The sequence below is a fragment of the Nematolebias whitei genome, chromosome 1 (assembly GCF_014905685.2).
Source record: "Nematolebias whitei isolate Nwh7 chromosome 1, NemWhi1, whole genome shotgun sequence".
Taxonomy (NCBI): domain Eukaryota; kingdom Metazoa; phylum Chordata; class Actinopteri; order Cyprinodontiformes; family Rivulidae; genus Nematolebias; species Nematolebias whitei.
The window spans coordinates 31,027,080-31,037,723 of NC_056498.1; positions in this window are offsets into that span (position 1 = coordinate 31,027,080).

Below are 10,644 nucleotides of genomic sequence, written 5' to 3' on the forward strand. Positions count from 1 at the left end.
GATTTTAAGGTTTATCAAGTAACAATTGCAGGATCTGCTCTGAAATATTTAAATTGGAGCTGTTTTTGATGACGGCAATCCTCTGGTTTTGATCTGCTTAGGCTAATCGTTAGCTTGTAAATTATGCCTGAATTCAACTTTATTTCTCTAAACGAAGGTTGTCCAAAGAGATAACTACAACAGGTAAGGTAAGGGAAGTCTGAGATTGTCATCATTTATTCTTTGTATAGATGTAGAGTGCTGTATGAATGGGTAAACGAGGGCACCGATTGTGTTGTAAAGCGCTTTGAGTATCTTCATAAGATAGAAAAGTGCTATATAAGTACTGTCCATTTACCATTTACAGCATGCGGGAATGGCTGGGAGTCGAACCACAACTTTCTGGTCACAAGTCGGCTGCTCTACCTCTACTCCATCTAGCCCCACCCAAAGAAATCAGATATTATTGTTCAAATGTCAAAAGATCTACATTATCTCTTAAGGTTTATTACTTTCAGATGTAAAGTGTTGTTCATTTGTTAAGCATGCGAGTGATGGCAATTAGCAGTGCAGATGTCTGTTCTACACCCCTGACGATTGTTGGATCACACAGTTGGAAATAATGAGGTACTATTTACTACAGATAACAGACAAAAAGGGGCCTTTGATTCTTGCAAAAGTTTGCCCTCACTGAGTTTCCATGCCATAGCCAAAAGGTGAAACTCCGCAGACAGACTTATAAAACGCAACAGATGATAAGAATTAATCACTCATGCAGAGCAGGGAAGATACCACAACACGGGATTCATCTGACTGATTAAAGAACCATTTCTGAATGGTTGTGAAGTATTAATGGACTCTTTAGTTTGAATACAACTGATAAAACCTTGTGTGTCAGCTAATACCACACAAACAGCCGTCTGCCATCAAAATATCTAAAAGACGTAACGCTTCCCAGGGGAACGAAGCACAAAGTGTTTCGTTCACTCCAAAGAAGAGGGGCCATCAATATTTCACAGCCTTAGCCTGGCCCTGGCAGACTGTATGCTAATTGAAAAAGAAAAGGGTACACTGATTGTACCAGGCCATTCCTTTGAAGTGGGCCTCCTTCGTTTTAAATGTTTAAGCAGCTCCTGTCGGAGTCCTTCCGCCTCTAAAGTCCGTGCCACCTCACAACGAGAGCAAAAACACCTACTCAGATGAGAAGCAAGACTGAACTTCATTCAAGCCTCGAAAGAAATAATTCATGCCTTCTATTGTCGGAGCATGCTATCTATAGGAATAGACTGGGTTAATGACAAGTCATCTATGGGTAAATTAGGAGGTGTGGGGGGTGGGAGTTGCACACCTTGGCAGACATGCGAAGCAGTAAAGCAGATCAGAAGCAGTGGCAGAGTCTACATTTTTGTAGTGTGTTTACTGTGCTTAGAAACCCAAGTACAGTGGTAAGTGCACTGGTAAGTACAATGTTTAGTACAATGTAATCGTCAATTTATTTAGATTTTTAGGCATATTGAACTTTCCCAAATTTCTCTGATGCTTGTATTTGAATAAATGTACAACAAACTTTGTACAACAGTTGGCTTTGTATTAAAAACCTCCATCCATCCATCCATTATCTTTTACCCGCTTTTTCCATTTTGGGTCACGGGGGTCGCCGGTGCCCATGTGTGGCAATCATTGTGCAAGGGGCGGGGTACACCCTGGACAGGTCGCAAGTCCATCACAGGGACACATAGAGACAAACAAGACAAACAACCATTCTCTCACTCACACCTAGGGACAATTTAGAGTTACCAATCAGTCTAACATGCATGTTTTTGGTCTGTGGGAGGAAACCGGAGTACCCGGAGAAAACCCACGCATTCTTTGAGAGAACATGTAAACTCTACCCAGAAGGGCCCCCAGACTGGGATTTGAACCAAGGACCTTCGCGCTGAGTGGCAGCAGCTCTACCAGTTGCGCCACCGTGCTGCCCGTATTAAAAACATGTTATAGAATTTATAAAACAGTATCAAAGCAAAACATGTTCAGGTATTAAGTAGTAAGTGCTGGATAAGGAAATGTAATAAACAAGTGCTGCATACAGATTGTTACAGAAGCGGTTAACTGCCGTTTAACGTATCAATGACACATGCCTAATTATATGTTGTATCATTGGGCACTTTTAAATCGGTATACTGAAATTCTTAAGCTTTTCTAGTGGGTATACTCCATATACCCACCTATCGCGTAGACTACACCACTGCGCAGAAGTGTGATTAGCAAACCGAAAGGAAACTAGAAGAAACAAACTTCAACAGAATTTGGTGCCAAACCATTTTGATTCAATTCAATTCAATTCAATTCAAAGGTACTTTATTAATCCCAAAGGGAAATTAAATGTTGCTGTAACTCATCATCCTGGTTTCATTAAAGAGTTGTTCTAGATGCTGATGGCTGTGGGCTCTCTTGTAGCGGTCTGTCTTACAACAGTTTTGAAGAAGCCTCTGACTGAAGACACTGTTGTTGTATGACAGTCTGATGGAGAGGGTGCTCAGCGTTGTCTATAATGTTCTTGATTTTATGAAGAATCCATCTTTGTGACCCTGCGTACATAAGTTCGTTCCAACACATGTACCACATGAGATGCAAATCTCTCTGACTCTTTGTACAATCATCTCCAAAGGTTCTAGAGGAGTCTCCAGAACTGAGCCAACCTTCTTTATGAGCTTGTTGATCTTTTTTTAAGTCACTTGCTCTGGTGCTGCTATCCCAGCAGATGATGGCAGAAGAGATGGTGCTCTCTACAACAGACTTATAGAAGATATGCATGTAATATGATATGATAGCATATGATGGAACTGAATCTGTTTCTTACATGAGCAACAAAAATGTGCAAACAAATGCAAGTACTTCAGCTTTGATCTCCCTGCTTCAGTGAAATCATTAAGGGTGCCAATGCACTAAATCAGTCTTATTATTATTCTCTGGTTATTCTTCCATTTCCATTCTGATTTAGGATTCACAACTTGAAATGAAAACATCAAAATCTGCAGCTTGGTTGAGGGTAGTGTGTTTCGGCTTTTGGTGGCAGTACAATGTGCAACATAGAAAAAAATTACCCCATAAATAATGGGATTTTAGCAAAACAAATGAGAAAGGCTAGCTTTCTTTGGAGCTATGTAGTTCAGACATGCAAAGGTACAGATATACATACATAGGTTGGTAATAGAAAGTTGGACTTCACATTACTAAGCTGGCCTTTTGATATCTTTTGTTGTTTTTATACATTTACAGTTGACGTTTTATACATTTTAGAGATTTTACCACAAAAATATTCATCGTTGAGTGTGTTTGTTACTCAAACATTTAAACTCTCTGAAATTTCTGCAAAACAACTTTCTTACTTCTACAATTTTTTTTACACTTTCTCTTCAGTTTAGACTTCAAAACAGAATTTTTTGTCTCTCTTCTCCCAATGCGTTTTTTGTTGCTACATGTTTTAGGGATTTCCTTCAAATCACTCAGAGTACATAGTGCACTCATATAAACCCTCGGTAACTGAGCTCAGAATGTGCTCTTTAACACAAAAAGAAAAGAGTTCTATTTAACTTATTAAAAATTTCTACATGAAACACAACAGAAATGCAAAAGATAGACATGGGATCCAAAGAAGTGTGATCAGAGATAGTTTTCTTCCACCTTTGAATGTCAGTGGGGACAAAATTTAGCTGTTTAAAGAGTCTTGATTCTTCTGTAGTGAGAGTAAGACACAAGTGGAAGAGAGTCTGGAGAGGTGGAGGTATGCTCTGGAGAGAAGATATCCTTCACAAACATTTAAATGAGAGGAAGCCAGGTGGGACAGTGAGTCTGCAAGGAGTACAGGTAATTGAGAGTGGATGAGTTCAAGTTTCTGAGGTCAACCATTTAAAGTAATGTTCACAACACAAAAGAGGTGAAGCGTAACGTGTAGGCGGGATGGAGAAGATATACATGAGGATTGGGGGGGTTGTGATAGAAGAAAAATTGCAAGAGAAAAATGAAAGGTTTACAAAATGGCAAGAACTGCTTTGATGCATAGTTTGGAGATGACAACACTAATGAGAATATGCAGAGAGATGGTGTGGCAGAAAAAAAATGCTGGGATAAGGTGAGATGAAGGCAGATAATCTGCTCTAATGACCCCCTAAAAAAAGATCAGTCAAAAGAAAAAGAAAAAAAGAATCCTGATCTGACCAGTTTATTACCAGCTCACATAATTACTTAAAATCTAGTGCATGCAGTTAGTTGCACATGCAGTCCTATTGTAAAGGTTAATGCAAATCTGCAATGTTGGTCTTCTTTTCCTTGAACCTCTCGCCACTCAAAACACACTCTTTTGTATTCTCATTGGGACTGTGCATTGACGTCCATTTATTTATGATTATTTATCATTAACCTTTATTTAACCAGGCGATTTCTACTGAGATCATAGATCTCTTTTGCCAGGGCAGCCCTGCATCCATGTTTTTGGACTGTGGGAGTAAACCGGAGTACCCAGAGAAAACCCACACAAATGCGAAGAAAACATTCAAACTCCATACAGAAAGACCCCAGGTCCAAACCAAAGTTGAACCCAGGACCTTCTTGCTGTGAGGCAACAGTGCTAAACACTAATCCATCGAGCTACCATTCATTTTCATTAATTTCTGTAGCCTGACCCTTACACTAAATTTAACAATTAGTAGTTAATATGAAACCCTAACCCTAAACTCAAATTTCACCTTTGTCTCTAAACCCTAACCTCAACATGATGTTCCACCATATTAGGACCAGTCTTTGGTCCACAAAAGGACTATTGGTCCTGACAAGGAAGCCTTAAAAATGTCTTTAAAAAAAAAATCAGGTTTATACACAGTCATGCTTCCAGCTATAGTTTTTCATTGACCATCAAAACCTTCACCTTTTTTCATATATACAGTATTCATTGGTTTCTGCATTTTCTGATGGTTTGAGTTGTCATATGCAGAGAATTGAAAGATTTCTTATTTTGCTGATGAACATTTAGCGCTGATTAAAAAAGCAAGCCTTAGAAAAAATAAGAGTTAAGTACAACAGAAAAAGACAGGTGAGAAGGCAGGCGTTCACTTTCATTCCCCATCTACAAACACTAGTCGCTAGCCGAGTTTCCACAAACCGTAGAGAGTGTAGTCTTTAGGGGCTCTTTTTGAAGTTGAGCCCAAGGATTTAACACGGTTGCTTTCTCAGCAGTGGCATACCTGTGTCTGATTCCTGAGTCTGCAGGAGAGGCAGAAAGGAAAGGAGGTAGGGTGCTGAGAGAAGAGGAGAGGAGTGAAGTTAAAGCCCTCGGGGAAATGGCAAAAAAAAAAAAAAAACAGGGATTTGAAAGCAACCATGCGGGATGACAAAAGGAGGAGATTGATACAGAAAAAAAAAGAAGGGCGTGGGTGGTTATGTTTATGTATGTGCACATGAGGGTCGGTTCCTCCAAAAAGAAGATTCAGGAGTCCCTAATTAGTCACAAGCTGGTCCATTATTTAACACCATTCAACAGACTGTAGTAGAATATGTTCCTGTCCAGTACTCCTTCATACATGCTGCATTTTAACGTGTACTGACCCCATGAACGTGTGAGTTGCTTTATGAGGAAAGGAAACAAAATTGCATTGAGAAAGTTATTCTTACTGTATCAATTTTAAGGCTCTATCTTGACTATTCAGGATATTTTTAAATGGTAAATGGACTGCACTTACATGGCACTTTTCTATCTGATCAAGATACTCTAAGCTCTTTACAACACAATCTGTGCCCTCATTTACCCGTTCATACAGCACTCTACTACATCTCTACAAAGAATAATCAGTGCTCTATCACATTCATACACCGATGGGACACACATTGGAGGCAATGAGGGGTTCAGTGTCTTGCCCAGGGACACTTCGGCATGTGACTGCTGGTGGAATTGTACCCCCAACTCTTGCATTGGAGGACGACTGCTCTAACCACTCATCCACAGCTGCCTCAGATAGTTTTCTCTTCATCCACCCATTCTAACAAAATGTTGATTTACTCACATCTTGCGAGAATGTTCACAATAACAACATAGTATATTACAGAGAAAGAACATTTTTAGCTCAAGTAAAGATTTTCCCAAAACTTTTTTTTTTCTCACAATTTTCTATTTTCAAGTCAGTTACAATTCATTTAAACATTGATACATTTTGATTATCTTGAAACTTATTACCACTTTATAGCTGTTTTGTTACTGAATTACTTGGGTTACAGATCAATATGCTTGCAATGAACCAGGACTCACACTCTGAGATCTCGCATAACCCAAATTCTATGTGTCTTCTAGCAGACTGTTGCTAGGTTTGCAAGTTAGTGGAAAAAAACAGGAGAATCCGTGAAAAGACTGTGGACTTACAAGAGTTTCCATCCAACCTTTATTCATACAGGTTAGTCTCATTGAGTCTTGGGGACTCAATGACAAGAAATACCTGATTTTAATAAAGAGTGATGACAACAGTAGACGATCATAAAAAATACAAATTGTGAAGAACACACAAGAAAATAGTATTAAAAATGAAACAAAAACAGCTAGATTGTAAAGTGATGTAGAATGCTAAAAATAGTAACATGACTGCATTGGTTTTTGCCATGAACTTGGCATATACTTGAAGCCACTTAGAGAGGTCAAGGTCGAGAAATTAAGATCTTTTTGCAAGATATTCCAGGAAACAGAAGTGGCGTAGGAGAAGGCCCTTTTGCCTAGTTCAGTCTGCACACTGCAGGTAATAATGTCCTGAGTGCACCCTGTAGCTGAACTCACGCAGAGACATGTAGGAAGAAATGTATGAAGGCAACAGACCAAAAAGTGATTTAAAGATGAAAATGTACCAGTGAGAAAGTCTATGTGAAGTTAATGATGACCAGTTAAACAGAGAATGGAGGGTGCAATGTTGGTACTGGGTATGGTATTTACAGCCAGTTATGACTCAGCACACCATGATAGACAGTGTCCAACATCTGCAGGGTGCTTGTAGGGGTGTTCATGTAAATAATGTCACCGTAGTCAATGGAGGGAAGAAAAGTCGCAGTTACAAGGTATTTCCTAGCATTCAGTTACACAGGATATATTTCTGAAAAAGAAACCCAATTTAACTTTCAGTTTCCATACCAAGTTTTCCACGTGGAGCTTAAAAGAGAGATGCAAATCGACTAAGATACCCAAATATTCGTAGGAATCAACAAATTCAATAGGAGCAACATTAGAGGATAACATTGAAGAAACAACTGCTGGGACCAACTTCCTGTTTGAAAACAACATCCCTTTCGTTTTGTCGGCATTTAGGACACATTTGAGACTGAGCAAATCTGACTGGATGATGTCAAAAGTGGATGGCAAAGCTGAAAAATCTTAGCAACTGTTTTTGCTCTACAATAAACAACTGTATCATCAGCATATAAATGTAAGGATGCATCAGGGATGATCTGACCTACATTACCCAGGACCTATGTAGATTGTGAAGAGGGTGGGACCTAAGACTCAGCCTTGAGGTACACCGTTGTTAACTGTTAAATAACTGGAAGAAGTACCATTATGTTGAACACATTGTCTCCGATCTGAGAGATAGATAGAGAACCACCCAATGGTGTGATCTGAGAAACCATTTTCTGAGAGCTTATGACACAAGATGTCATGGTGCACAGTATCAAAAGCTTTAGACAGGTCTAAGAAAAGTGCAGCACAACAATCCAAACAATTAGCGTCCAATGCTTCAACGGCATCATTGAAAACCTTCAGCGAAGCAGTCATTGTGCTATGTTGTTTCCTGAAACCAGATTGATGAGAAGGTAAGATGTTAAATGAGACCAAATACTATGTCCAAAGAGTTTGGACTCTTATTTGGTTAAAAGACTCGCAGGAAAAACAAATGGATTCCTGGAAACGCTGCAGAGTCAGATGAGTTGGACTGCTGATTCAGGTTAAAGAATTACTGCAAAAACAACACGTGAGTCCATTCGTAAACTAAACTCCAGTAACTAAATCTAATTAATGAGTTATTAGGCACACTGGTTTTCATCATGTGCATGGTATGTCTTAAGCATGTGCTATGATAATGGTGACTATATATGTTTTTGTAAGTTGTTTGTATATAAAAGTTTTGATGTGGTTTCATTCAAAAAATTATTTAGAAACGTTTATACATGACTTGGTTATTTCTATATGGGCAGCACAGTTGGTAGAGCTGTCCCCTCTCAGGAAGAAGGTTGCCTAATCAAATCCCGGCCATGGATCGTTCTTGGTTGAGTTTGTATGTTCTCTCCGTGCATGCGTGGATTTTCGCCACGTACTCTGGTTTCCTCCCACAGACCAAAAACATGCATGTTAGACTGATTGGTAACTCTAAACTGTTCCTAGGTGTGAGTGAGCGTGCAAATGTTTTTTAGGTTTTGTCTTGTTTGTCTCTATGTGGCCTTGACATGGACTTGTGACCTGTCCAGGGTGTCCCTCATCTCTCGCACAGGGATGGCTGGACATGGGCACCAGTGACCTCCGCAAATCGGAAAGGAAGAAGCAGGTAAGGATGATGGTCCCCGGCCCGTGATTTGATCCGGCAACCTTCTTGCTGAGAAACAACAACTCTACCAACTGATCCACCGTGTTGCTCTCTAAAGTATCCATTCAAGATAATATCAGGCATTTAATTTTGGTAAGATTTATTTTTTTATCATATCTTTTTGTGTTATCAGATCTCAGTCCTCAGCAAAGCGGGTATACTCGTCAACAAGCCTGTGTATTTTTGAATAATGAGTACCATTAAGAAAGAATGCATCAAGTATTTCTCAAAATAATCTAACGCAACAATAACCATGAGGTTTGTTTTTTTCTGACAAGGGTAGTGCTTTTATTATTTACAGTCTGGCATTAAACAGATGATTGCGTCCTATCTGAAAAATATATATATTTTAAAGTTAATGCAAAGAAAAAAACATTGCAGAGATGGACTGTAACCACATCAGCCCACATTTTGGTTAAATTTCAGAAGGACACATTTAATTCCTGCACCTTTCCTGCCTTCTTCAAAGATGAATCTCCCCAGCAAATTGAAAGGTCATCTAATTTCAGCACTCATGTAATTCAAGCAAACCTGGGAAGGGCTGGAAATGTTGGCCATTACTAGCAAGTCTTTCTAGCAATAAATGATTTTAAAAGTGAATGAATCATATGCATGTCATCGCTTCCTAAGAACTGGGAGCTTTGTGGTTGACAGATCTGCTGGCCCAGCCTCACTAATTTGAATAATGAAAGCTAGTTATTTAAAAGATGTCTGTCAGGACCCAGATAAAGTATCTGTATTTAGTGAGAAGCAAAGGTACAGCATCATTCTGTTATTAGTCATACGTGTAGACTGTTGTTTTCTTCGATTTTAGATACAGGAGATTGTTTAGATGTGAAAGTTTGAGTGTTCAAGGATGCTTAAGCTCTCATATATTATGACTGTTTTTTGACAAAGTAAAGTGATAGAGAAGGAATATCACTCCTCAAATCACCAGAATATTCATTTAACCTTATCAGGCTAGCTTGTTTGTAAACTAGTAAAGATCAAAACCGTCAAAATTTGCCAAAATATGAATAGATGCATTATAATTGTGTAAAGATCTCTATAACAAGAACCCAAATGGACCCAAATTAATCACTCAATCATTGTTAGTTTTCTCCCCATTTGGTTTAAAATCAAATGCAGTGTGATGTGTTCAAATATTTACTCATTTCATTTATGGGTAAGAAAAAAACATAAAATGACCTTATAAAATGGCTAATATGAATTCTAAGGATTGGCAAAAGCAACTGAAAACTCTAATTAAGCTAACTCTAATGATCCTGCAGCATTTATTTATTCATTCATTCATTCATTTCATTTCAGTTAAAACAAGACTTATTCCATACAAATAAAATAAGATACATATAAAATGAAAGGCAGCAGAAGAAGAACAAATTCTTATCATTTCTGCCCCTTCTAAACAATATCAATTCAAAACAATCTATTCAAACAATACATAATACAACCAACCAAAAAACTTCTCACAATTCATTATAATTCCATACCATTATCCAACTTGTAAGACTACTCAGATTTGTTCAATAAGTGATTGAAAATTAATTTTGTAATGAAGGCCCTGTCCACACTATCCCAGATATTAAAAAGAAAAAAAAAAAATCAGCTGTGTGTATACCTCCCTGTTCACCCAGTTAGATGGATATACAACTCAAAACTCTTTTTCAGAGGGAATATCTTAAAAAGCCAATTTTTTGGTGTATCTGCGTGGCTGCAAAATACATGCATACAGAGATGAATACAGATGATGATGTGGCAGCATGCTCTTTATCACGTTAGTTTCTAGAAGCCAAAAATACAATGAAGTTGCTTGTACACATTTTTCTGTCTTGCTTTATCCTGCACTTGTTGCCAATGAACTTTGATTGAGTTGAACTGGTCAGTAACTGGGAAATTATTTTGGTTAATTATTTATCCAAGCTCAACATGTTTGTTCTTTGTATTTTGAGTTGTTGTGAACATTGATTTTCCCACCACGAAACATTTAAACAGAGGATAAAGGTATATAGATAGATAGATAGATAGATAGATAGATAGATAGATAGATAGATAGATAGAT